The following is a 25444-nucleotide window of genomic DNA, read 5'->3' on the forward strand; positions in this document are numbered from 1 at the left end:
ACATGTGATCTAAAAGTGATTATGTTATTAGATTATAAATGTTTGTATGGAATGTTTGATGCAAGCATGCTAAGTTAGTTTATTTATTAATTCGTGAACGAATTAATATAAGTTAAAGTGAATCATGTATTACATGTATTCTTTGAGTATTATTTATTGTCTTATAAGGACTGTGGACCTTATTTGGTAAGTTACAAGTTATACCTATATGAAATTAAAGTTTATTGTCGGCTACGTTCAACAAGTAAGTTAGTAAAGAATAAAAAGGAGTTAAAGGAGTCTTGGTTGATAAGTTATGATCACTTGTTAATCCAAAGATAAAATAAATTATGTGATGACTGTTTGATTATTAGTTATGTGTTACTTGTTTGTTTGTGTCAACACAAGTAATAATATGTAATTAATGTAAAGTGCAACGAGAATAAGTTATAGACTTTAGACTGGTGCACGTCTAGAGTTGGACACTAGGGTTGGAGTACATGGTGAGCGTGCCATGGCTCTTCTAGAATGGATTGATCACCATCCCTCTTTCAGTTCAAAGGTTCCTCGATATCGCAGGTCATTTTTGGAATATGTGGTAGCTCCCGTATTTCATATTTTTAGATAAGTCAACTCGTCCAATAACTATTCCATTTAAGAAAGAAATAATGTTTAGAGTCTAGTTCAGTATTAGTTATCTGCAGATTATTATATGCTTATGTTAGTATTTATCCATGCATGTTACTTTTTGTAGTATCATGTTTAGGATTATTTATGTCTGATATGTAGTACTCAGTTTTGTTGATTACGTGCTTGTTTGTGTGTGGGATCATGGCTTTGCCTATTAATGCTGTGATGATCCTTCTAGTGAGCAGAGTCAATATTGCATTGACATTACAGGTTCGCAGATGCATCTCATTGGGAATCTGGAATGGAGAGACTATTTATATATCTAGCGTAGTTAAGTTGTTTTCGTAGGAACATGTTATTTCAGATATTAGTTTATTTAAGTTGGTGTGTTTTAGTTTCAGACATTTGTCATTTATTTAATAAGTTTTAATAAAGTTGGTTTTTAGTAAATTATTTTCCGCTGCAAAATTCTGAGTAAGCCGATACGTTATCACACGGGCGATAATGCCTGGGTATATCTCTAAGGTTTATTGTAAAAGTATTTTCTAGAAAAGAGAGAATTATCGGGGCGTTACATTCGCGGAGCAACAACCAACAGAGAATCAAGAGCACTAACGACTCTTAAATAATGGAAAGATATATTATAAATAATAAACGATGACTAACTATTACAAAGTTAAGCATCCTCACTTCGATAACAACTATAATAATGCTCCAGCTTGTATTAGCTTCAGCTTGCAAAAGGTTACTTATGGTTTCAACCTGAAACATTTAAGATACTGCCACCCACCAAGTGACAGGCCACAAAAATGACAAAATAATGTACACACATCAGCAAAGCTGAGTACTAACCCCGTAAACAAGAGTAACACATGCTTTGGTGGCTTTTACTTGAAAACGACTCTCTTGCAATCAACATAAGTTCAACAATCGCATCCATCATAGCATGCTTAGCAGCAATAATCTTGTTGAACATACATATTCTATTTCTATCCAATTCCTCGTTTCACAATACATCACTAATTGTATAGTAACAAACAACATAATGTGACTCCCAATAATCACATGTTTCATATATTCTCTTTTAATCAACCTTTCAACTTACCACGATTCCATATTAGGAATTTGAGGTCACCAACTTTGATATAAACAATATCTTCATTTCCTTTAGTCGATTTCTTAATGGAAATTCACACTTATGCTTTCATATTCTATCAATCACTTTTTTTTATTCTATAAACAACCTCTTAACAGGCAATTTACATCAGAACAACCTTCACTATAACGATTCCTTATTGAAAATCCACATAACAAGATACGATTCCTTATCGGGAATCCAACATTAGTATCACTTACCATGATATGCTTCCTTATCAGGAAAAAACAATATCGATATTCATATTCAAATATTGAATAAACATTCATAACTTACCTGATATGATTCCTTATCAAGAATCTCATATCGAAACAACTTACCGTGATATGATTCCTTATCGGGAATCCATTATCAAAATAACTTTCATACTTTGCGATAAAATTCTTTTTAACCAGGGGGAAAGAGAACGCGGCGAAGGAGAAAAAGCTTACACTCCGACAATGGGGGTCGTCACCCAACCATTCGCTTTACTTTTGGCTAATAACCGTGACTAGTCCGGAGTACACTTTTCTGCTGATTTCATCAGCCATCCACATGTTTCATGTTACCTGATATAACACCCGATTATCGCCCCACAGAGCAATGGGAAGGTTTCCCTGTGGAGCCCCCAAGGTTCACAGTCCATGGGGCACTGTTCGTGTCACTTCATTCGTCGACTCAGACGAGGCTACTTTCCCCTTTAAGATTCCTTTCGATGATCATTCATAACACAACCAATCATTCTTGGAACTCATCCGCTACCTTTAGTAATTATAAACAATTGCTGCATAACCAACCACACTATAAGACTTCACTCTAGAAAACTATAATCACGTGCTATCGTGCTTTCTTATGAATTTCAAGGTCAGCGTAGTTATGCAACTAGAGAGTTCAACTCAATTTCAATCACAGAACTTATAAACCATAATAATTTTATACACGAGAGTTACTAATTCACAAATGCATAACTTATATTCTCGCTTGTAATAGTTTGTACTCTTTTATACTTCATGGTTATCAATCGACATTTATGTCACTAGCAATAACAATTGTCATCAAATACACCAACAAGTACAATTAGTCTCTCTCTTAGAATTAACTAAGGAGAGTTAACTTACACATCCTTACTTGAGGTTCTTAAGACAATATTGATATGAAGTAGTTAATATTAGCTAAATACTAATTACAAAATCAACAATGAATCCACTCACAATAGTGTACTCATAATCACATAGGCCAAGTCCAACTCATGTCCTTAGAGTACTACTCAAACATGTATCCGAGGCTTCTTTAAGGTATTTCACAACTTATATTTACTACGTAATTGAACTCAAGCACTAATATAAACTAGTAGATACTAATCTGATAATCCGACTTTATTACTTTATTCCATCTATAGTCATTAAACGAAAATTCTTTATAAAACGCATCCTTGATACATTACTAGGTAAGCTAACTTCAATACTCTTCATTTCATTAACATTGGTCAATTATTTTAGAACTATTCCCAGCTCCAACCAACTCACATCCTTTATTTAAAAGTCAATCAAACCGAATCTCTTACAAGTTAACCTTGATTAACTCAACTTTCAATTATAAAACAAACCAATGGATAATGTTTTGCCTTATAACCAACATAGGAATAACTTACTGAAATACCAACTTTATTTAGCAAGTACTAAAAAGAATAGACATCATAACTCTTTTTTAGTAAATTATAAATAAAGCTCTACACTTTACTATATTAAACCATTTATAGACTATTCCCTTATCACATTAATTCATATACGCTCACAGATTAACCTTGCTAATCGACTTTAGGAGCTGTTAACTACTTCTTTAATTTAGCTAAGTAAACTGACAAAATCAATTCATTTTTAGAGTGTAGGTAAATAGTCCCTCACTAATTAACAACCTTTTGCCTTTATAACTTCTTAATCACAATACTTTTCACTTATAATTAACAATAAACTCGAACTAGTATTATACTTGACAATGCATACTATTTAAGGATTGATAACTTGCAATTGATATTGGAACCAAGAAAGATAGCTTGCCTCTTACTAACTCGTAGTATTCTAATTCCTTAGTTACTAATTAATAACAACTATTTCTCATCTAACTCAATTAAATAAGAGTATTCAATCAATTTTTCTTAAGCAAGAATCTCTCATAAGTCTAATCAAAACTCATCAATTAGAAGACAACTAGACTAGCATGTTCACTCTTATGCTAATAACCTTCTAAGATTAATCCTTGCTCTCTAAGTAACTCTTCAAGTCCATAACTCAATCATAGTTTCACTTCAACAATAACAAGTAATACCAATAATCATTTATGATTCCTCTTAGTATGAACTCTTCTACTTATTCAAATGACAACCTCTAATCGAACACATATTCAATTAGATTTCCTTACTACCAACATAGCTAAAGTATGACTTCCATTAATCATGCTAAACTAACACGTCCTACTAAACTAGTTCAAGAACTTATATTTACTAATCTTTCGCAAAACTAATATTACATCAATCTAATTTATCAACCAAGTTTGAGTGCATATCCAATATGCATTTCCCAGTAACAATTCACAACAAAACAATGATACTTTATTTATAAAATCGATCAATATAAACACAATCCAATTTTAATATATAAATTCAGAAACGGTGGTAATTCAGCAGCATTAATATCACACAACTAATAATCACATTCCACAGTCAATAATTCATAAATCAATTCTTAATTTATATTTAAATTTCGAAAGAACATAACAAAATCCAAAACAGAGCATAGAGGTGGTTTAGTACCTCTGTCAACCACCATCTATGGCGGCAACGCGTCGAAAATTAAACCAAAAGCAGCAGCAACAATCTCACCACAACAGACAAGAGACGGCAACAGAACAAAACAACAATGTAGCATCAGCAACAACGCAACAACAACAACAACTCCTCGACAATCACCTTTCTCCGGCCAGCAATAGCATTAACCACGACAACACCGACCACGAACAACCATAGAGCGACGAAAGAGAGAATTTTTCAAGGGAGGAGAGAAAAACACAGGCAACACGACAGCACCCACGGTGGCTTGCGAGCACCACCGCCGCAACGAAATAAGAACATGGGAGAGAGAGAAAATGAGAACAGTAACGTCGCTCACTCGCGGCGGCGAGACGAGCCGAGGCTCTGGGGACCAGCAACTCTGAGCAGTGACGAATCACCGTGAGATGGCAGGGAAGAACGAAAGAAGAGAGAAACAGGGGATTTGGGGTTTCACGTGTTTGGGGTTTTCTTGGGGTTTGCTTCACGGGAGAGAGAGAAAGGTTTAAGGGGTGGGTTTGGGTTTATCACCAAACCGACAAACTAAAAGGGATTTTTATCGAGTTTCTAAATAAAGCAATCGGATAGAAATAAAAATGTATCCCGACTTTATTTCTCGTTTTGGCCATATGCACTCAACTAAAATTTAATAGCTTAAATTCAAAATAGTTCTAATAAGAATGATTTCGTAAAAGTTAAATTAATAATACATTAAAAATACGATGACTAAAATATCACATTCCAAATCAAATAAAATATGAATATCTGGAACATAGTTAACTTAATTATTATAATTAGTATTTAATAAATCTTTTATTTAAAAACCAGCCTGTTATAATTGTGCATCATTCAGCGGAGTGCGCCAAGTGCACAACTTTGTGTGATGCATGATGCCATGTGTCAGGTGCAGATTGGTGTGCCTGACACAGTTGGGCAACGATGCGCTCGGTGCATGATGGTGCGCTTGGCGCACCGCTCTCCTTTTTGATAACTTTTTTCTTCTTCTATAAAACGCGTTTTAATGAGTTTTTGTTTCATCTTTTAAGTTTGAAAATCCGATTTTAAAAATAAAAATATCTTTTAAAATATTTATTTATTAAAATAAAATTATTAATTATCATGAGTAATTCATTATTGGAATTTATTCAAAGGTTTGGGCTAAAAAATGCAATTAATTATCTGGAATAAATATGAGGCTTTAAAATAGGACTTTGACACAAAATAGTTTTACAATGGCTTTTCGAACTGCTCTCTCCATGGGTCGGAGAAATTAAGATCGCAGTATGTTTCATCATCGAATCCTTAAATACGGAGATACAATTGTGTGTCTACAGAAGCCCCCACTTTGATTGAGGTTCAGGAAACCGAAAGTCAAAGTATACGGTGTCAGGATGGAGAACGATTCTAAATGCTATGCAGTTTAGACCCTTTGGAAGTGATGGTTCCTCTAATGTGAAGGCGGTAGACCCTATGAAGTGATCGCGCCTCTACTGTGAATGTGGTCAAAAGTAATCTTTATGACTCTAACTAAAGTTAGGGTGGTGATAGTGTACTTGATGAGCTTTAGAGTTCAGGTTCAACTTTTTGTCATCGTTTATGCATTCCTAAGTTGTAATCCCTCGACCAATCATGAAAAGAATCGAGTGGATCTTGTTTGTAAGTTTTGTGAAATAATGTTTTAGAAATGAGAAACAGGAATGGGAAATAAAGATGGGAAATGAAAGTGGAAATGGAAATGAGAAATGATTAGAAATGGGTATGATTATGAATGGGTATGATTTTGGACTAGTATGGACTTGACCATGATGGAGAGATGAGCCTAACTATATGCAAATGCAGATATGGAATGGACTAGACTAGACTATGCAAGCAGATTGGACTGGATGATCGGGTTTAGCTGAGCACTAGACTTTAAACTTACAATATGTAGACTAGACCCAAAACAGGCTAGATAATAAAGAGGGCTAGACTTTAAACTTATATTCGAAATAAGTAAGCTAGACCTAAAGGTATAACTTGATCTTTTATAGCTAGAAGACTTGATTAGAGTTTACATACTATACTTATGGTAGGGTTTACATAAAGGTGCAAACTAGACCTAGGGGATGAATTTTATAGTCTTAAGACTTAACTTTTATAGTCATAAGACTTGACAAAGGTTTACATAGACATGAAAACTAGACATAGGGAATGAACTTTTGTAATCCTAAGACTTAACTTTTATAGTCCGAAGACTTAATTAGGGATTACAAAGAGATGCAAACTAGACCTAAGGAATGAACTTATATAGTCTTAAGACATAACTTTTATAATTCGAAGACTTGACTAGAGTTTACATAGAGATGCAAATGAGACCTAGGGAATAAACATTTATAGTCCTAAGACTTATCTTTTATAGTCCGAAGACTCGATTAGGGATTATATAGTGATGCAAGCTAGACCTAGAGAAAGAACTTACATAGTCTTAAGACTTAATTTTTGTAGTCCGAAGACTTGACTAAAGTTTACATAGAGATGCAAATGAGACCTAGGGAATGAACTTTTATAGTCCTAAGACTTAACTTTTATAGCCCGAAGACTTGCCTACGGTTTACATAGCGATGCAAACTAGACCTAGGGAATGAACTTAGGCCTAAATGGGCCTAACCTTTGGACTGAATTAGAATTGGAATTAGATTGCAATAGCCTAGAATAAAATTAGATTATACTTGACATAAATATGCAAACGGGCCTACCTTTTGATATGAACTAGACTTATACTAGAGAAAAATAAGGCCAAGAGCTGCGGTAAAAAACAGCTTAAGGGCTGCATTTTGTGACGCAACCCTTAAAAAATTTGAAGGGCTGCGATTATTGACCGCAATCCATAACTAATAAAGGTTGAGGATTTGACCAAAAGCACAACCCCTGTGACCCAAAAAGGATGTTTATTTTTTGCATTTTTTTTATCCCTAAATATATCAAAAAGACAATTATTTATATTTATATATTTTTTCAATTTGAACATACCAAAATGAACCAAATAATAATTCATTATAAATTCTGCAAATGAAATTTACCGTTCTTATAAATTCTGCAAATGAAATTTACCGTTCTTATAAATTCTACAAACGAAATTTATTGTTCTTATAAATTCTACAAAAACAAAATCAACAACATAAAATAGAGAACATCAAAAAATGCAGCCCTAGATTAAATGATCAAATTAATCCCACAACCAAACGAAATTATGAATTCATGAATCAACAAGAACATCAAATTAATTCCAAAAAATAAAAATAAAAAAATTCACAAACGGCTTAATGAGGGGCAAATCCTACATCTCGCACAAACGGCTAAAATATCACGAGTAAAAATAAATTACCAAAAAAAATGATAAAAATTAAATCTTGAACAAACACGAGATCTGGATGCAGCGATGACAAAGGCAACTAATTTTAGATTATGGCAATGAGACCAGACGACGAGTGGTTGACAAGTGGTGTGAGCGATGTGTTCGTGCACGCAACGAGAGGCAAGGCGAGACGACGACTGGCTGACGAGTGGTGTGAGCGATGTGGTTGTGCACGCGAGGAGACGAGAGACAAGGGTGGTTTGTGTTCGTTGGTGGTGTGAAGAGGACAGACGAGGGAGGAAAGGATTGTGGTGGTTTGTAACGAGGGAGGAGAGGATAGACGATGGAGGGCTGGGTTATGGTAGTTATGAGATTTGTTAAAAAAAAACCCTAACCCCCTTTATGAGAGAGGAGAGAGAGAGGGGAGAGAGGAGAGAGAAAGGAGATCATGAGATTTGTTGGAACAAAATTAGTGCTGAGTTTATTGTACATTTAAAAGCCTTAGTCCCTAGGTCTAGTATGCATTCTATGTAAATCCTAGTCAAGTCTTCGGTCAATAAAAGATCATTCCCTAGGTCTAGTTTGCATTTTCATGTAAACCCTAGTCAAGTCTTCGAACTATAAAAGTTCATTCCCGAAGTCTAGTTTGCATCCCTATGTAAGTCCTAGTCAATTCTTTGTACTATAAAAGTTCATTCACTAAGTATAGTATGTAAACTCTACTCAAGTCTTCAGACTATTAAAGATCAAGTCATACCTCTGTTGTCTAGCATAAAAGCCGAATCATTTAGTCCAATCTGCTTGCATAGTCCAGTCCAGTCCATGTTTGCATTTACATATAGTTATGCCCATATCGCCATTTGGTCAAGCCCATACTAGTCCAAAACCATACCCACTTACAATCATACCCATTTCTAATCATTTCCCAGTTCAATTCCACTTTAAAATTCCTCATGTTACATTTCACATTTCCATTTCTCATTTCGAAAAATCATTAAAACTTATAAGCAAGATCAACTCGATTCTGTTTATGACCTCTCAAGAGATTATAACTTAGGAATTTCTAAAGGAGGAACAAAATGTGAGCTCACTCTAAAGCTCATCAATCGCATATCATCACCCCAACTTCATTTAGAGTCGTTAAAGATTACTTTTGACTACCTTCACAATAGATACGTGATCGCTTCCATAAGGTGTACCTCCTTCACATTAGAGGCGCGATCACTTCCATAAGGTCTACTCCGGACCTTGCACCTCAAAGAAAATTCAGAAGGTTCAACCTACATTTCTATTGTGAATTCCAACAGAAAAATGAACATCTGATATCTAGTGCTGGATCCTACAAATGAACTGCAAAACATGATCGATGACAATAGACTTCTAATGCTTGCTACAACGAGAATCAGCATCAACAACCACCCCTTAGGCAGTGCATCAACAATTCAACAAACTTAGTCTTTTATTTCTGGTTTCCTAGGATGAGTCGTGGAGTCCTTATCCTAAGCTATTTTTGTCATTTCTCATCAAGTCTATGTCACTATAGGACTTCAATTTATTATAGTCTTTTTCAATTTCATTTTTTTTTATTTTTTTATTTTCATTGGCCTCCATCATTTTATTTATGCATCTAATTCAATGATGAAACTTAAATCACCTAATGATCTTGACTAGAAAATCTGAAAATAAAAAATAAAGAAAAATGAAAAAAATGGACATACTTTAGATCATGAGTTATTTCCGTCTTTCTTCCATCATCCACAAACCATTATCTCTTTTTTGCAAATAATCCATTTAAACTCAAAGCTCCATATATAACCTTCGAATACCCTAAACCAATAATGTGTGCAAGCCTTACTACATAAAAAAAATCGATGACGAACAAAACTATAAAAAGTGAAAAAATTAAAAATGAAAAAGCAAAAGCAAAAAGAAAAGGTACATGACAAAAAAAATGCAAAAGAGTAAAAGCCAAAAGCAAAGAAATAAAAGCATATTTAGTACTTGCACACAAGTTCTACCCCTCATTCGAAAATCCTTCAATCCATAAAAAACCCTTAAATCCTATATAATTCAAACCGATGATCTTTACATTATCCTAATCAATTAAATCTTTATCATTCATCAAACCTTCAACCTTTTATCAACCGTCACTCCTTTTTCAATGTACATCCAAGCCCGCTAGGTTGAAACTCCGAAAGGGTGGCCTATGCAAAAGTTAGGGCACAAATAAAGAAATTAGATCAAGAACTGCGAGTGGTCTGATTCCGCAAGAATACATAGGAATTCTTATCTCGAGGTCCGACCATTTCCATAATATAAAATTAGTCATGGTCTAATGATTTGACTTTCTAGAATTCAGGAGCATATTCTTTATAGATCCCGACATAGACTCGAGTCTGAACCTCGCCTCGTCAAGGCCTTTTCCCAACTACATTTATAAGAGTCACAAAATTTAAGCTTTTTAAATCCAAACTCTCTTTTTCCCTTAAGTACTTTCTAATGATATTATGGTCTCTGGCGATATTTGACTTTGAGTAAATCGACTTCCTAATGAAGTATCCCAGTGAAACTCTGAATGCCCAAGATAAATCAACTTGATATGAATGTTGGTTACTATGAACCCAGGCTAACAAGTTCGAAAGTTTTGTGAATTAAACTAAGAAAAACATGACAAAGTAAGACGGATAGTACTCTTGTTCCCTCGAGAGCTAGAGTATCTCTCACTAACCTCAATTAGGAGATGTACTTAAACCTCGATTTATGTGTTTTTGGTACGACCACCAACATTCAATGCAACAAGCATTCAAATTCTTTTAATTAAAATTCACTCCAACCTTTATTCTGGTTAGGCGTCTATATTTATAGTAGAAGAAGCAAGAAAACTTTGCTCTCTAAGGCTAGTACATCACTCGGCCAACCAACAACAATTTTAGGAAAATTTCCCCTAAACTTAAGCCTAGAATTTAGCTAGAACTTAAGAAGACATTAGAATTAAGGAAAGAAGTGAAACACATTCCTTAAATACTCTAAAGGACACGACAACTAGGGCATTTCCTTTGCACGCCTCATACATCTCAATAATTAAGAATACTTACCTAAAAAACGGCCATGACAAGTATACTTTCTAATGCACCGAATTTTACTAAGTATTTCGGATTATTGAAACTAAACAACTCAACTAACTTAACTAATATAACAATAAATGACATATTTTTAGTTAATGTAAAACCTTAACTTTAAGAGTAAATTAAAACCATGCAACAACCTAGGAAATCAATTAAATATAATTGATGAAGTAATCTTCGCACGTGCCATGCATCACAACTACATTCCAATCAAGGCTCAAGATGCCTAATTCAAGAGAAGCTTACCCAAAGTGGGAGCTTCCTATATATGTGGCGGTTCCTCCAAATCAAATCAAACTCTCAAAAAATTATAATATGCGAACCTCGTGTACGGATCTTAACTATCTACTTAAAACAGTTTTTGAAAACCATTCTATCTATTTCTGACCATTCTGCCTCTCTACATATCCGGATCTCTTAGCCTTACAAAATCTTGACCTTGCATTGCATACATCCTAGTCTTGCATAACACTGATCTTGCATGATCTATCATTTTCCTTAGTTGTGCATAACCTTAATCCTCGCATAACGTCTCATGCATCCTTAGATAGTCTAAGTTTTTGCATCATTATGTGCTTTGTCTGAGTTGTTTGCACCTATCTATTAATATTTTTTTCTGTAGTTAACCAGATTGCTTGTAGTTATTGTCCTTCATACTAACCTTTTCTTTGCAGAGATCGACGTATATAGATGATATGATTGCAGTTCCAGGGTGAAGAAGCAACCAAGTAATCCAAGTAAAGGTACCTAGCTCGATCACTACGTCCGAAATTATCAAGGGAAATCCGGATATGAAAAACTAAAACAACCTCATGAAAGTTTTAGTTAACTCTTAATCTCACTCAAACCACTCCTGGAATTGAGTAGATTAAACACTAAATTAATTAACACTTAGATTCAATTAACTTAATGGCCGAGAATAATTGAAGGAACAATAGATTCAATAACAAAGGTTTTTGTATACATCACTCGTACCCTTGTAATGTAGCATGACATGAATATATATATTATTAATGATAAAAATTAACTTGCCCTCGAAGCACCCAATTAGTCGAAAATTCAGCCATGTAGCTTAGGAAATACATCTAGCATCTTGCATCATAATTCCTAGATTCTAGGAGAGAATAAAGGAGTAAATAAGGAAACAACAAATCAGCCCCAAATCCCCCATTACACGCCTAATGTGAAGAAGATTACTAGAGCATATTAAAACTCAATGGCAACTCAATGACGACTTGCATACTTGGAACGCAAGGACTCCAAAATTCTAATATGGTCGAAAATAACAAGATATTTCGACCTTTTATTTATGCTGAAATTAAAGACATAATTAAATTATCTAACACTTTAAATGGGATCTAAATTATGCCAACTTCATGTTTATTGGACTTGATCATCTTCCCACTTAATCATGGACACAAAGGAAGAGTTTGAATTGAGCTTAAATCCAAATGCTTCAAGGACTAGACAAATAGGCTCTCCTTTAAGAGTTAACTTCGAACCTTGACTTGTATCAGTCTCCATCTCTTCAAAAGAATTAGTCCTCGAATTTTCATCATCATAGTAAAAGATCAACAAAATTGAATTTAGCACTTCCATCTCCATAATCACTTGGAAGCTCGATTTTGTAGGCACTTTCATTAATAACATCAAGAACTTTGAATGGACCATTAGCTCTTGACATAAGCTTGTTCATTATCTTGCCTGGGAATCGTTCTTTCCTCAAAATAATTTGAACTACGTTGCCAATTTGGAACTTAGGTTGCCTTTTGTGCTTGTTGGTCCTTCTTCATATTGAGCATTCATCTTCTCAATTCTAGCTTTCACTTGCTCACATGTATTCTTGAATGCTTCCATTCTTTTTTTTTTTTGAGTCCACATCAATTTCAGATTTGGTTAGTGACACAAAATCAATAGGAAGAAAAGGATTGATACTATAGACCACCTTAAATGGAGATTGAGATATAATAAAAGAATGAGATCGATTGTATGCAAACTCGTCATGTGCTAGCTTCAAGTCCCAATTTTTCTCACCAAGCTACACAATAAAGCTCGAAGGGTCCTATTAGGTACTTAAGTTTGGCCATCAGTTTGAGGATGATGACTCGTACTAAAGAGTAACTTAGTTCCCACCATCTTCCACAAGCTCCTCCAAAAATGACTTAGGAACTTGGAATTACGATCACTAACAATACTTCGAGGAATACCATGTAATCGAAGGATTTTCTTCAAGTATAAATCAACAACATGTAATGGATCATTAGTTTTATGCATAGGAACGAAGTGTGGCATCTTAGAGAAACGATCTCCACCACTATGATAGCATCCTTTCCCCTTTGAGTTCGAGGCAATCCCACAATAAAATCCATACTCACACTATCCCATGGAGAATCAAGAACGAGCAAAGGATTGTAAAGGCCTTTATGGAAAATAATTTTAGACCTTTAACAAATAGCACACTTACTAACCATCATATAAACAACTTTCATCATGCTAGGCCAATAAAAACTCTTATTCAAAGTATCTAAATTATTTTGAACACCAAAATGTCCGGCCACCCCACCACTATGGACTTCTCTCACAAGTAATTCTCTCACGCCACTCTTAGGAATCACAACTTGTTTCCTTTAGATAAAAATCCCTATTGTACTACAAACATGCCATTACGGCCCGTTTGGTAGTTGGTCATAAATGGTGGTAATGGGAATGAATTTGTGTGTAAATTTGTGAAAAATCTCATTGTCCATTCCCATGGTAATGCTAATTTATCCTAAAGTGTCCACTTTCCTTCTTGAATTTTCATTCCCATCCAATACCACCTTGTAGGGTGGTAATGAGTGGTAATGAAAATTGCTTCCCCTTGGGGACAAAAACACAAGTTTAGGGGTAAGATTGCTTGCCCATGGAGAAAAAAAGCCTCCCCATGGAGATTTTAAGGGTGCTTCCCTAATAATATTACACTTAAAATTCATTCCCATTACCGCAATTTATTAACAACTACCAAACGGGCCGTTAGGGTTTTTTAAAGAATCACCAAAATCAACATCATCAACATATAATTCTTTTAAGTGCTCAAACCCCAAAACTCTTGCATCAACCATAACTAGAAGATACAAATGTCTAGAAAGGGCAACTGTAACTACATTACTCTTACCTTCCTTGTACTTAGAAGAGAAAGTGAAGGCTTGTAGGAATTTAACCCACTTGGCGTGCCTATGATTGAGTTTTTACTGTCCATGGATATGTTTGAGTGCTTCATGGTTCGAATGAAGGATAAATGGCTTGGGCCTCAAGTAATGTGACCAATGATCTAAATCCCTCACAATTGCATAGAATTCTTGATCAAGGTTTAACCAATAACGTGGCTTATTGCTGCGTATGGGTAAAACCACCGCAGCAATAAACAATTATTCTACTAGTGGAGCCTCCTTTCTTGAAGAAAAACTGTCCCAACACTAATTCCACTGGCATTGCACTCGAACAACTTGTTGCAATATGGCAAAGCAAGATCAGGTGTGTTGCAAAGCATCTCTTTCACTCTTCAAACGCCCTTTGAGCATGAGAGTTCCATGAAAACTCCCGTTTCTCAATTTTTTAAACAAAGATCTTAAATGAGATAAATGAGCTTCAGTATTGGTATTATAAACAAGAATATCATCTAAGTAGATAATAATAAACTTGTAAAGAAAGGGATGTAGTACCTCATTCATAAGTCTCGTAAAAGAACTAGGAACATTGTAAAGACCAAAGGGCATTACCATCCACTCATATAGATCTTATATGGTCTTGAAAAAAGTTTCCATTCATCTCCTTCACCAATTCTCATTTGGTTGTAACCACTCCTCAAATCTATTTTCGAAAATATAGAAGCTCATGCAACTCATCAAGCATGTCTTCCAACCTAGGTATAGGAAAACGGTACTTGATTGTGACGTTGTTGACGGCTCTACTATAAATACACATCCTCCAAGTGCCATCTTTCTTTGGAGCAAGCAAAACTGGAATGACGCATTGACTCATGCTTTCTCTCACATAGCCTCAATCAATCAACTCCTTAATTTGTCTTTGTAGCTCCTTAGAAGCCATGGGATCAGATCTATAAGCTGGTTTATTTGGTAATGGTGCGCCTGCCACTAAATCAATGACCTTCGTAATTCCTCTCAAAGGTGGCAACCCTTGAGGCAATTATTCGAGAAAAACATTTTCAAATTCCTTCGACAAAGCTACAAGTTTCGAAACTCTAGAGGAAACATCATTAGTTAAAGCACATTTAACAAATAAAACATAACCATGACCTTCCAACATTACCTCCTTTTCAAACTCTTTGGCCGAAAGAAACAAGTTTTGTTTACTTTCAAGCTTTTTAGGCGCAATGAAACTAGGGGATAAAGGCACAAGTCGAACCCTCTTTGTCCCTATCAAAACAGAATACACATTAGTTTCCCCCTCATGAATAACTTTTTGATCAAATTGCCAAGGTCGACCAAGAAGAAGGTGACAAGTACTCATAGGAAGTATATCACCCCACAATTCATCTTTGTAGCTTCCAATCGAAAAAGAGATAAGTGCTTGCTTGTTCACAACCAAACTAGTTTTATCATCTAATCAACTTAACTTATATGGATGTGGGTGATCTCTAACAACCAAATTCAACTTAGAGACCACATTAGATGCCACCACATTAGTACATGAACCACTATCAATAATAACATTGTAAGTATATTCACCAACTCGGCGTCTAGTATGAAACAAATTTCCTCTTTGTTTATGATTAGGAGAATGATCAACCGACAAAGTTCTCCTAACAACACTAAGCATTCTAGTTTCATCTTCAGCATATGTAATGTCATTCACAATTTCATCCTCTTCTTCATCACTTTCCAACACATAATCATAAGTTCTCTCTTGCTCCTCTATGACCATGTATTGTCTCGGAGTTAGGGCTTTCCTACTAGGGCAATTACTAGCAATGTGACCCCTCCCTTGACACTAGAAACATATTTTGGCTTTCCTCTAAGTAGCCTTAGAAATCACCATCTTAGGTTGTTCCCCCTTTCGTTCCCCTTTAGAAGGAAATTTTTTCTTTTCAAAGGACTTAGAAGAAGAAGGGTAAAAAGATGAAGAAGTGTGCTTATTAATGGCGTTTTCCCCCATAAGTTTTCTTTTCATCTAATTCATGACGTTCAAATTTTAGGGCTAGCCAACACACATCATCAAACGTAGTATAATTTGCAACGTCAATCTTTCTATCAATAGATTTATTAAGTCCATTAACAAATCTAGCAATTTTCTCTTGTTCAACCTCCTCAACATCACAAATCAAGCACAATTTGTCAAACTCAACAATATAGTCATGAACACTCAACACATCTTGAGTCAAATAATTCTTTCTCATGTATTGTCTTTGAATGAAATCACTTGGAACAAATTCTTCATGCAATTTCTTCTTAAGCTTACTCCAACTTTTAAGCTTAGGTTTTGCAAGTCGTTCCCTTTTTGCCTTTAGACTCTCTAACCAAATTCCAGCATATTTACTTAGTCTAATGGTGACGATTTTAGACCTCTTTTCATCATCAAAACCTTCATAATCACAAATTTTATGAAGTTGACGAATCCATTCAAGCAAATCTCTAGGTTTAGAATCACCAATGGAATCATCTAGTTTAATACCCCTATCATAATCATAAGTTGGTTTAACAAGTTTTAATTCATCAAAATCAGATTCATATTCAACATGATTAGGGTCTTTCTTTTTCTTAAGAACTTCAACTAGAGCTTTATGGGTGTTTTCCATATCATTTGCCCTAATTTATGCATCAAATTGTAACTTAACCATTTCCTCAACAAGACCTTTTGAGTCCTCAATTTTGGACATGGTAAAGTAAAGAAGACAATCAATATTCCATGTAAAATATGTAGGAATAGCAAGCCAACAACCACATAAACCCTAACAATGGATCGAAAAAACAACTAGAATTAACTAAAATAAACACTTACCAATGAAAGTACTCCTTCTGTAACATATTAATAACAACATTTGGTATTATTTGTGAGAGGTAAGATATTCAATTGCTGATAGTAATTCCTTATGAGGGAGGAATCCTTTCTACCTTTACCCTTTTGGGAAAAAAAATCTGATACCAACTGAAGACGCAAACAAGTAACCCAAACAAAAGGAGCCTAGCTCGATCACTAAGTCCGAAATTATCAAGGGAAATCCGGATATGAAAACTAAAATATACACTCTTTAAAGTTTTTGTTAACTCTTAATCTCACTCAAACCACTCTTGGAATTAAGTAGATTGAACACTAAATTAATTAACACTCCTGAAAATTAACTTAATGGCCGAAAATAGTTGAAGGAATAATTAGATTTAATAACAAAGGTTTTTCTATAAATCACTCATGTCCTTGTAATGTAGCATAATATGATTATTCATGACAAGAATTAACTTGCCCTCCAAGCACCCAACTAGCCGAAAATTCAGCCATGTAGTTTACGAAATACAATCCAGCATCTTGCCTCATAATCCCTATATTCTAGTAGAGAATAAAGGAGAAAATAAGGAAAAAAAAAAACAAATCAACCCCAAATCCCCCCTTACATGCCTAATGTGAACAATATTACTAGAGCATATTACAACTCAATGACAACTTGCATACTTGGAACACAAGGACTCCGAAACTCTAATATGGTCAAAAGAACGATATTTCGGCCTTTTATTAGCTAAGACTCTAAATGATGCCAACTTCATGCTTCTTGGATTTGATCATCTTCCCACTTAATCATGGACACAAAAGAAGAGTTTGAATTGAGCTTGAACCCAAATGCTTCAAGGACTAGATAAATAGGCTCTCCTTCAAGAGTTGACTTTAAACCTTTACTTGTACCAATAGATCAGTTCAAAATTGCAAAGCGTTTAGAATCGTTCTTCGTCCCGACACCGTATATTTTGACTTTCGGTTCCTGATCCTTAGTCAAAGTGGGGGGCTTCTGCAGACACATAATCGTATCTCCCCATTTCAGGATCCGATGATGAAACATAGTGCAGTTTTAATTTGTCCGACCTAAGGGGAGAGTAGACCGAAACGCCACCCCGAAAACTATTTCGTAAAGTGTTAAAGTCCTATTTTAAAGCCCAATCAATTATTCTTGATAATTAATTGCATTTAAGCCTAATTCTTTAAAAAAAAGCCTAATGATTAATTATTCATGATAATTAACTAGCTTATTTTAATAAATAAATATTTTCAATGACATTTTCATAATTAAAATCGAATTTCCGAAGTCAAAAGATAAACAAATATCGTCAAAACATGTTTTTTATCTAAAAGAGTTGTCAAAGCGTGTCAAAAAAGTAAGGTCGTGCACCTGGCGCACCATGTTGCGTCAGGCGCAACTTTGTCCACCAGTGTCAAGTGCACCAATATGCACCTTACATAAGGCACTGTCTCACACAGTGTCATGCGCTTGGCGAACTACTCCACGTGATACGCAATTTGCTTTTCTATCTTTTTTAAAGCGTGTACACTGTCTATTGGTCATGTCACGTTAGGCGCACCAATGTGCTCCTAACATGTGTGATTTTGCGTGACACAACCTCATAACTCTGAGATATGCTTTTACCTAATTATGTAATGTCGTAACTGTACCTTGGTTAATATGGATAAGCTTACATAGGTGACATAGATGACTGAACTTGGACTACTTTTGTCTAACCATTCTTGATTCTAAGCAGTTAGTGTATTCCTTCCATAAGTTGGATCTAATAGAGAGAAGTTCCATTCACTTGGAGTTGGCGGTAGAGTAGTGAGAGAGGGAAGATGGTGTAGATTCATACTATTGGGTATCTTGGTGTTGATTGCCTCCAAAACTTCACCTCTAAGAGCATCAATTTTATTAAGAATCATGCAATTGGTAACGAAAGTAGTTCTAGCTGCCTCTGCCATATAGTTGAACATTATGTCATCTGGATTTGTGCTTACACATTTTATAAGTCTGACGCATCACAAATGTTGATGCATGTAACTCCATTGGTAATGTCATTAAGATATGTACTCTTAAGTAATCCCTCTATAGCTTTTCATTAGTAATCTCATTCAAGTATTGACAAAGAACCTTCTGTAAACATACAAATGGTTATATGCAAGGTTGTTTATGCGTAATTAGTATTCCACCTCAAGTGATATCAAGTAAACAGACAAAATCACATATTCATGACAAAAGAACATAACAGACCATGAAATTAAACATAATTCACTCAACTAAGATGAAATCCATGAAATTACAAAGAAACTAGAATGGTGCGATTGTGGGTTGATTTCATGAAATTCAAAATAGACCAAGAAAGAGGGATAAGAGAAAACCTGTTGTGGGTTGGCGAAACAAACCAAGAAACGATGGTGCGCACGATGGTTGTGCAGTTGACCCGTTGTGACGGTGATGCGGCAGGTTAGAGAACTTTATAATTGCAATTGAAATCAGAAGTAAAAAAAATCCAGCGACGAAAACACTGGGGAGATGAAGGAATACCTGAAACCGGCGACGATAGCACTATGGAGATGAAGGAATACCGGCGACGACGATGGTGAAGGGAGAAGGAGGCGTTGGTTTCTCCAAGGCAATGTTAGGGTTATTTTTTAATTACTGATTACTATAGAGTGAAAAAGGAAAACGTGGTTGTAAAAATTCTGAAACTACTAGTAGTAATTTACCAAAGCCCCTACGGTCGGTGATATGCGAAAATCGGTCGGTAATTACCTACGGAAATAAAAGCGGTTGGTGTTTATTAAGACGGTAGGTATTATCGACGGTTTAACGTAGCGGTCGGTGAATTATAATAACGGTTGGTATTCAACGTCCACTTTGGAGACGGTCATTTTTTAATAATCACCAATCGTATTTTTCGACTGTCGGTAAAAGTGGTCGGTAAAAAGCCGGATTTTAGTAGTGAAACCCCTTAAAACTACTCCTTTCAGTTAAGTAATTTCCCTTTAACAAATTCCATATAATATCAATTTAGCTACGAATCGAACATATGCTTGCCCAGGATTATAAATTGTGTTTGACGGGTTGTTTGGTTGATTAATGACTCAGACTCGCTATAAACTATCGATCAATAGGTGTTCTGATGCAAGTCCTTGTCCAAATGAAATGCACGTGCATTATATGAGGAATTAAAACTATCAATACTAATACTTATATTTCCAACAGCCATAATTCGCTTAATCTGGCTCATTTCGTGGACTTTAATAGGTCAATCAATAAGTTCACATTATGAACTTAGGAAAAAGTGCTAAAATGCTAAATTTGGATAATTTTTAGGCCAAATTCAAATGTTGCATGTCATGAATGAAGCCCAACCTAAATTTGCAGCAACAACATCAAGGGTGCGTTCTCCTCAACTTGAAAAATTAAGTTTCAGGTCCAATAAGTTTAGATAAGTTCAGATAAGTTCAGATAAGTTGCAGTAATGTCCAATAAGGACAATAAGTTCCCATCAGGTCTAATAAGGTCCAATAAGTTCCAATCAGGTGCAATGAGTTCCAATCAGGTCTAATAAGGTCCAATAAGGTCTAATAAGGTCCAAATGGTCAATGTTCAATAAACATTTGTATTATTGTCCATTATGATATTATTAGAATTTTAATTAAAGTATCACAATGATTATATAGTATTATACTTGTATTAGTGTCTATTATTTTATTAAATATTTGTATTATTGTCTATTATTTTATTATTCATATTACTATTAGCTGATTATGTTATTTTTAGAATTTTTTATTATTATACTTGTATTATTGTCTATTATTTGATTATTCATATTACTAATAGGTGATTATATTTCTATTAAATAATATAATCAAGGTCAAATAATTAAGGACAAATTTTTCATATGTGCCAATGTTAACCTGTTAGTAATAAATGTTAATCAACTTTTGATTTTCCACTAGTGCTTTATAAAATCAAAACAAGAGTATTAGATATATTAGTGGTCAAAGTTATGTAGAGGCAAATATATAAATAGTAATTTTTTTTGTTATATTAATTATCATTAGAGATAATTAATAATTTTTTTTTAAAAGAACGAATTTTATTAATTATTACTTCATATAAATTTTGAGGGGTAGTATTCAAGTTAGGGGTAATATTTATGTTATTAATGGTCAATTTTTTTGTCTAATAAGGTCAAATAAGTTTTAATCAGGTCCAATAAGGTCTAATAAGTTTCAATCAGTTCCAATAAGGTCTAATAAGTTTCAATTAGGGCCAATAAGGTCTAATAAGTTTTAATAAGGTCAATAAGTTCCAATAAGGTCCAATAAGTTCCAATCAGGTTCAATCAGGTCCAATAAGTTGAATCAGGTCCAATCAGGTTTAATAAGTTCCAATAAGTTCAGTTCAGGCTCAATAAGTTCAGTTCAGATAAGGTCCAATAAGTTCAGGGCCAATAAGTTGAACAGAACGCACCCCAAGTGGGACGAGAGCTGGACGTGTGAATTGAAGGACCAAGTTCTATTTGGGCTTTCTTTGCTTTTGTTGTTATTTTTAAGCTTGTAATAAACTTTGAGATTACTCATAAAGTATCTCATGATTAGGTGTTTGGTTTTTAGTAATAAGCATTATATTAGGAGTGTGTTTTAGGGTTGAAATGGCTGGTTGTAACTCATAACAATTCATTGAATGAGCTTGATGAGGGGCATGAATCTAGGAGCTTTTCATGCTCCTTGAAACTGATTTTGGGGAGCGGTTTTCTTAGGGTTTTTGTGAGTGTTTTCATTCCTTTGGTGCTCGAATTCACTATATAAAGGACAACTAATGAGAAGAAAAATCAGCTTTGTGATTGATTTATGAAAAAATTGTATTTTAGCCCTTAAACATTGAGTGTGTCTCAAAATCAAGAGTTCCCTTATTACTTTGAGTGAGTTCTTGAGTGCTAAGTTTAGCAGAGGTTGAATGGGTCTTGCCTCTGGCCTAAAATCCCAAATAATTGAGTTAGTCCTTATGATTTGGTTCGATCGTTGTTTTCGAGTGATTTCAAGTGCTCTTGTGAGTGTTCTGTGTTCCTTAAGTTTTGATACATCATCCAACTCTTTTGAGGGTGTATTTAGGCTTACAACATCTGTATTAGAGCTTTGGCATGAAGATCTTGTAGAAAAATAACGATTTGGAGGTAAAACAGAACGGGCATTAGATATTATACTCGGCACATTTTTCGCAACTGCGCCAAAATGGAACAAACACAGCACACTGATTTTCAGTTGACGATTTCCCCCTAGTCCGAAATGCTTTTAAGGAGCTGTATTTTTTAAAAATTGCTTAATTTGACTGAATTTTCATAATCTATAAGCCTTTGAGATTCCAGAGCCTTTATATGTTTCGTTCAATTGTTCAAGGTTTTGTCAGTCTTCTTCACTTGTAATTATAACAGTCTAGCAAATTAGTGAAATCCTTGATGATGGCGATATTGTTAGGATGTTACAGTTATCACTCAAAGTTAAAATGCACAAACACAGGGTTTTTATTTTATCTTCAACTCAAATCTGATTTTCATTGATCACTATCACCAACGTTCTTGCCAACCCCAAAAGTGTATACTAACCATTCCTGAGGGGGTTTAAATATAGTATCAAAATATCTCACAACAACCTCATTTGACAACTTGCAAACAGTAGATTCATTGGTTGACTTAGCATCTACATCGCCCATTAAAGAAGGAACCACCAAATTTTCCTTTATCTCTTCTTTTTTTTATATTTTTCTTGACTTTAATCACCAATAATATCCTCTTTCATAGGATGTTGTACAAAACCATAATCATCCTCAACTTCTTGCGTGATATTGGTTTGATGAGAAGCATCGAGAACTAGTTGTTGACAAATTCTCAGTGCTTCTTTTGTTTCACGAAAAGTAGACCGAACATTTACAAGCTGCCTAAGGATTGGAGTCTCATCATTTTTTGGGGAAATTATGTTTTCTAGTTTACTTGCAAAGCCATTTTGGCTATAAAATCCCATCTTTTATCTTGTCTTATTTTCTCCTCATCGCTTTTCTCATCCTTCTTTTCTAATTTTGAGAACTTGGAGAAAGAATCATGGAAAAAGAAGAGAGGAAAAAAGAAAGAATATGGGAAGATATTTTCTTTGAAACTAGGAAGGTTGGTGGTGCAAGATGTTCAAAATGTCATGGTTATGGGCATACATACCATTCATGTCCTTATAAGTTCTATGTGTCTATGGATGATTATCAAATTTTGAAGAAGAAGACGAAAGAAATAAGGTAATGGTTCATGCACTTGAAATTAAAGTCATGGAAAAAGAAGTTAGGAAAGAAGAAAACAATTTTGAAGTTTCTCTTGAAAACAAATAAATAATTCAAGACTTTAAAGAAGAACAAGGGAAAGAAAAATCTTTTCATGAACTTGCTTTTAAAGGAATTTTTTTTCAAAAGAGATCTCTTATTAGCTCATATGATGTCACAAATTTTGAACCTTTTGTAGAAGATTTTACCGAGCAAGGTTCTAGTGATGGTGATGATGAAAGTATCACAAGTTCAAACATGATTGCTTCAATGTACCAAAGTGATGTGTAAAATGAACTTACTTTATCTTTACCATTGCTTGCAAAGTAGTTACAAAAGAAAAGGAGCAAAGCACCTTTCTGGTAATTTGTAATTCATATGAAAATCTAGTGGAATCAAAAGGAGCAGGGTTTGGTTGTGAATGAAAAACATGAAAGGGGTACTTCTTGTGATAAATCATCTATAAACGAATTACTAGGAGAATACCAAGATGAAAGAAATGAAAATAAGAGAATGGGAGGATTTCAAAATTCGTGGAAGAAAATGAGAGAAGGAATTGAAAAGGTGAACAAAAGAAGTCTTGAGGGGGTAAATAACTAAAGGAAGCTATTCAAACCTAGTCCAATCTTCACTATAAGAGATCACTTTCCATATTTTAAAAACCAAGTTTGAGGGCAAACTTTTTTGAATAAAGGAAGAATGATGCAAGTCCAAGGTCCAAAAGAAAAGCCCGTGCATTATATTAGGAATTAGAACTATCACTACTGATACTTCTATTTCTAACATCCATAATTCAGTCAATTTGGCTCATCTCGTGGACTTTAATAGGTCCATCAATAAGTTCACATTATGAACTTACAGAAAAAGTGGCAACTTTTCATGTGGATAAGTTTTAGGCCGAAATCAAGTGTTGCATGTCATGAATGAAGTCCAACCTACATTTGCAACAACAACATCAAGTGGGGTGTAAGTTGGATGTGTGAATTGAAGGCTTGAATTCTGTTTGGATTTTATTTGCTTTTGTTGTTACTTTTAAGCTTGTAATAAACCTTGAGATTACTCATAAAGTATGTCATGATTAGGTGTGTGGTTTGTAGTAATAAGCATGATATTAGGAGTGTGTTTTGGGATATAAATGGCTAGTTGTAACTCCTTATCACAGCTCGTTGAATGAGCTTGATGAGGGGAATGAATCAAGGAGCTTTTCATGCTCCTTGAAACTGATTTTGGGGGGCGGTTTTTTTTAGGTTTTCGTGATGTTTTCATTCCTTTGTTGCTCCTATTCACTATATAAATGAGAGCTAATGAGAAGAAAAATCAACTTTGTGATTTGATTTAAAAGCTTTAAGTTTTAGCCTTCAAATTTTGATTATGTCTCAAGTTCAAGAGTTTCCTTATTACTTTGAGTGAGTTCTTTAGTAAAACTTAGGAGAGGTTGAGTGGGTCTTGCCTCTAGCCAAAAATGCCAAATCATTGAGTTAGTCCTTGTGATTTGGTTCTGTCCTTGTTTTCGAGTGATTTCAAGTGATCTTTTGAGTGTTCTATGTTCCTTAAGTTTACATTCATCATCCAACTCTTTGGATCGTGTATTTATACTTACGTCACTAGTAGAATAATTGTGTATTGCTGCGATTTTACCCATACATAGCAATAAAGCACGTCAAGAAAAAAGGAAAAATCAAAATCAACCTATTACTGCACTTCTGGCGAAAACTGCAGCAATAGATGTAAACGAGAGATTTTCAAATTATTTGACCAGTTTTACTGAATCTAATGCTGCGGTTTTTAAAGTAACTGCAGTACTAATAACGAAACCCTAAATCTAACATAAGTTTGGTGCACCTCCCTCACTCTTAATTTTTCCTCTAACATCTACACACTCCCAACTCCTCCCCTTCTCTCTCATGGTAAATCTCCCTCACTCTCATTTCTCCCTATCACATCTCCCTCACTTCAACACTACGATCTCCCTCTATCTCGTGTAACACCGGTCTTCTTCAACTCTTATGTCGATCTTCTTTTCTCCGCAATTGTTGCCCGTCATTGAACTCTGAACTCCGATCTTCCTCTCTCGGATCGACGCCTTTCATCTCGTAAAATAAACGCCGGTCTCCTT

The 25444-nt window shown here is 34.7% G+C and overlaps 1 long non-coding RNA gene across 1 annotated transcript; it reads right to left on the bottom strand.

Moving 5' to 3' along the window:
• Nucleotides 1-17435: 17435 nt before the first annotated feature.
• LOC125494894 (uncharacterized) lies at nucleotides 17436-19890 on the bottom strand. Its single transcript, XR_007271077.1, has 2 exons — nucleotides 19561-19890; nucleotides 17436-19488 (listed from the first exon to the last, which is right to left on the bottom strand). It is a non-coding gene; the product is annotated as an uncharacterized LOC125494894 (long non-coding RNA).
• Between the last annotated feature and the right edge of the window lie 5554 nt (nucleotides 19891-25444).

The sequence above is a fragment of the Beta vulgaris genome, chromosome 2 (genome assembly GCF_026745355.1).
Source record: "Beta vulgaris subsp. vulgaris cultivar EL10 chromosome 2, EL10.2, whole genome shotgun sequence".
Classification (NCBI taxonomy): Eukaryota; Viridiplantae; Streptophyta; class Magnoliopsida; order Caryophyllales; family Amaranthaceae; genus Beta; species Beta vulgaris.